We start from the raw sequence: 5,006 nt of genomic DNA, 5'->3' as shown, positions 1-5,006 counted from the left end.
TTGGGTTAACAGAGCTTCGAGTCTCAACCTGGAGCACGTGGTGGCTAGCCACTACTACTACCCAGGGAAACCCTCATCTCCAATGGTGGAAGTGCAAACATTCACAATTCATTCAACAGCATATATGCATTTATACTTAGTCATAAACATGGCTCCGCCGTCACACGGCAATAATCTAGCCATCCGGCTCACGGTTAAATCCATAACCAGTCAATTCATTAGCAAATACGGCCCTTCGGCCCATGGCACGACAAGCACTTCCACCGCCATTCTCCGCATCTCACATAATCATCTTTGATCCTCAATGATCATTCATTTTTCCCCTTGCTTCACTCGCAAGTTATCACATTCACTAGCCCTTTTTCTCATGCTAGGCATATCATAATGATTTAAGACATAAGTGGTGAGATCGGAGGCTTAGAAGTATGAAATTTGGCTTTTAAAACTCAAAAATCAACTTTGGGATGAAAACAAGGCCATGCGTACGCGCACTCCACGCGCACGCGCGGATGGCCACAAAACTCATCGACGCGCAAGCGTCATTCGCGCGGACGCGCGGGTTGAAAAATAGCCAAGCGACGCGCACGCGTCAGCCACGCATACGCGTGGGTACTCTTACGCCCCAGGCACAAAACTGGCACAACTTTGGCACAACTCTCGGGAAAATGGCTAGGCATTGGGTGCAGCACATTCGGCGCGCCCGCGCACATCACACGCACGCGTGGATGGCGCTTCCTGGAAGAACGGCACGTACGCGCCAAGTGCGCCTACGCGCGGCGGGTCATTCTGCTAAAAATTTTCTAAGTTAAAAACTGCAGAATTCACAGATTCAACCCCCAATCTTCTGACGGTCATAACTCTCTCATTTTAAATCATTTTTTACCCGTTCTTCGAACGGTATGGACATCCCGGATCAAATTTCATTTCTAAACAGATTTGGCACAAATCAGAGATCTGTAGTCCAAGTTATGTCCCATCAAAGTATGCCCAAAAACCATATTTTCATTCAAAACCACAAAGTGCCATTTTCAAAACAAGCTACTTTCAACTCTTTTCAAAATCAATCAAAACATGCCAATTTCAACCCTTCTCTTTGAAATCATTCAAAATGTACCAAAATCAACAACAAGCCATCCTCAATTCACACATTGACATTTTACCAAAATTCCCAAAACTACCTCCAACCATTTTAACACTTCTCAATCAATGGCTAAAGGACAAACACAATCTCATGTCATACATCCTTCTCATCCCAATTTCCAATAATATCAATTTCCAAATCAACCATCATTATACATGATCAACATCATACTCACCATCAATATGGTACTACCCATCAATTCAACCTCAATCATCCATCAAGCATATATCACAACATGCATTTCTCATGCAACCTCAATCATTCATCAAGTATATATCACAACATGCATATTTCTCATACATCATACCACTAAGGCCTTAATAATCATCATCACATATATGACCACGTCATATATCTCAATCATTCAACAACATCAACAATTCAATGTCTATCTTAGGGCCTCTAGCCTAAGTATTTCCTACCACATTACATATTAGATACGGGAAACCGAAACCATACCTTAGCCGATTTCCCACGCTCAACCGGAGCACTTCCAAACCACTTTTACTCAAGCTCTCAAGGTCTCAACACCTCCAAGAACAGATTTTGTCACACAAAACCCTCTTTCAAGCTTTTCAAAATCACCAATCAAGCTCCAATATTCACATATACACAACCTAAGCCACAATCATCATACCCATACACAACATCTCAATACCCAAACCTCATAGAACAACAAATTACACTAGGGTTGAGAATCTTACCACACCTAAGGTCCAAGGAGACAAGATTAACCTTCTCCTTCAAGAGAGTTGGGTCCTATAACATCAAAGAACCCAAAATCTCAACATTTTTGCTCATGAAACTCGAAATCAAGGGCTGGAATTTCGAACAGTAAAACGTGGCTTACCTCAAGATTGATTGTATGGGTTTTGTAGAGCTCTCCACGATGAACGCGTGGCCATAAACGAAGCGGCAATCGGAGCTCTAGATCAAAAGTTATGGTGGTTTGAAGATCAAGTGAGAGATAGAACTTGAGAGAGTGTTCTTCCCCTCCCTTACTCCATTTCAGCGTGAATATGAGTGTTGTGAGGAGAGAGAGTGCTGAAAACTAGGGTTTTGGTTTAGTTTAGTTGGGCCAAGGGCCCACTTTGGGTCCGGTTGGCCCGGTTTGGCCCATTCGGTCTAATCTTGGTCCGAATTCTATAAAATTGGTACCAAAATTCTCGTCTCAATCTCCTCTATCACATTTAGCCATAAAAATAACATTTTTGGCTTTCTAGAATAAATTCTCATTTATGGATTAATTAGCCGTTAATTAACCGGGTCTTACACATAACAAGACAAATATCACACCTTATGCGTAGTTTTTATTTTGGTAATAATCGACTCATCTTTCTAAACAAGATAAACAAAAAGAAAAGAAAAATGAAGATGATATCAACAAAAGTATGGAACAATAACATAAACCTGAAGTATTTCACTCAAAGCCTCTTCAGGTGCCATTCTAAGACCCCCTTTTCCTAAACTAATCCGCTGAGATAGCACTGCTCAGCTTCAAACAACAAGTAACTCATGAATACACATCAAAGTAAGGCAAAATCAAAGCAAGTGAACCATTTCCTCTCAAATTTACAAAGTCATATATACCTTTAAGATCTACCTTGGTATCAGCTAAAGCAGAAACGATATAAAATCTATTTTTCTTGCCCTATTTGATAAGTATACTAGTTAGGAGAGGAAAATCAAATTGTAAATAAATTAATTGTTTGCTCATGTAGGTGCAAAAAACCACAAATAAATTAATTCATATTATGCAATAAATATGCATAATAACAAGTTATCCATGTTTGCTTCAACCATTTTTTCCTCTTTAGGCCATTAACAAAATTACCACAACTCCATTCTTCGCAGCATCGAGTGCTTCATCATCATCATTATGAAATGTTTCAACGATCCCTTCCTCAGAAACCCTAGCTCCTACAGTTTTAGTAGTTGTAGTTGCTATTTCGCAAAATCTATCATATATTCTGAAATTTTGGATCAATAATTAAGAGATCGAAGGAATTAGAGTAAAATATTTTCAAGAGAACAAAGGAAAAGAGGAAGAAGAACCTACCTCGCGAGCTTGTGGGAGAAGAATCTCACAACACAGTAGCTTGATGGATGAGATTGCCGGCATAGGAGAATGCCACTGGAGGAGATTATCTCAGTAGGAGATGTCACCGGAGGAGACCGTTGCAGGAGGAGATTGTCGTTGGAGGAGAGGTCACCAGGGAAGATTGCCGCTGAGGAAGACGTCGCTGAATGAGGTCACCGTTGGAGGAGGTCGTCGCCGGAGGAAATCGGTCAAAGGAGGTCGTCGTCGGAGGAGATCGGTCAGAGAATCGTCACAGAGAAGATCACTGTGGCAGTGATTCAACGTTTCAACGAAAAATGAGAATTGGATTAGGGTTAGGATTTTTATATAGCAGTGATAATGGCATTTTAAGACCGCCAAAATCAACAAAAACCGCCATTAAATGCAACTCAATTATGGCAAGAAAAAAAACGTCATAATACCCGGATATTACGGCAGTTTTACAAAATCGCCGTAATATTAATGCCATTTTATGTGCCTTTTTTTTGTAGTGTAGATGCAACATCAAACTGATCCAAGCATTCAGCCTCTAATGCCTCATAACTACTGAGTGTCGGCTCTGTAACTGGAAGACCATTCGTCGGAAGACCAAGAATTAACGCCACGTCCTCAAGCGTCATGGCACACTCACCAACCGGAAAATGGAATGTGTGAGTATCAGGGCGCCATCTCTCGATCATAGCATTAATCAATGCTGACTGACATTGAACAACTCCAATTTGTGAAACATGATAAAAGTCGGTGTCCCGTAAATGTCCATCCACTATTTGATTGTACGGATCCGACGGCAAGTAATGGTCATATTACAACATTCGAGAACCCTAAACACAAACATAATATTAATTAGTTAACAAATTAAATTTAAGAGAATAAAATTTTCATTATCAAATAACCAGTAAAACTATTAATCCACAATCAATAAAAATACTAATAACAACACTACATTAATTAATTAACTATTATATTATATACTAATACTCAAATAACTATTCTATTCTATTCTAACAACATACACACTAATTTCTAAAATTATCATATAATAAACTACTAATTTCTAATATTATAATTATTATTTTAATTAAAATAATTTTTTTTAAAATAAAAATTTACATAGTTAGGATAATCAAGATAATTAACAATGTGGAACTCCGAACGATTGACATCATTTATTCTTCTTTTTGGCATTGCTAAAAATGAATGGTCCAATTTTTTTTTTATTCAAAGCTGGAATTTTATCATCAATAGAGGAGAATGAATGGAATGAAGCTGGTGAGGTTAAAGGTGGATATGTTGTTTCTTTGAAAGTGAAAGGGAATAGGGCATTGAATCAGGTTTGGAGAGTATACATCTTGGTGGGATCAGTAACATACATGCATGACACGAGGCTAGGGAACAAATCGGACGGTTCGATTTGTGTACCTTCCCACCCCTAATCAGATCATCCGATTACTGTCTTCAAATCGGACCGTCCGATTTATTCATCGCAGTCGTCACACCTGCGTGAAGCACCATGAACCCCATAACCCCGTGATACTCCATCTTCGTCCTAATATAAAAAATAAAAAAGTGATTCTATTTACCATCTATTCCCTTCTATTGGTTATCATTAGTAAACGCTCCCAAAATTTAGGTAATGTTTGGTTGAAAAAAAAATGAATAAATTTTTATTTTTTTTAGATATGTTTAGATAAAAAAAATAATAATTTTATTCTTATGTTATAAAATGTATTAAAAAAATAAAGAATAATATTAAAAGTATAAAAAAAATAATTTTTTTTCTTTCTA

The sequence above is a fragment of the Arachis ipaensis genome, chromosome B01 (assembly GCF_000816755.2).
Source record: "Arachis ipaensis cultivar K30076 chromosome B01, Araip1.1, whole genome shotgun sequence".
Taxonomy (NCBI): domain Eukaryota; kingdom Viridiplantae; phylum Streptophyta; class Magnoliopsida; order Fabales; family Fabaceae; genus Arachis; species Arachis ipaensis.
The sequence above is the reverse complement of the archived record's forward strand: the minus strand, read 5'-3'. Positions refer to the sequence as shown.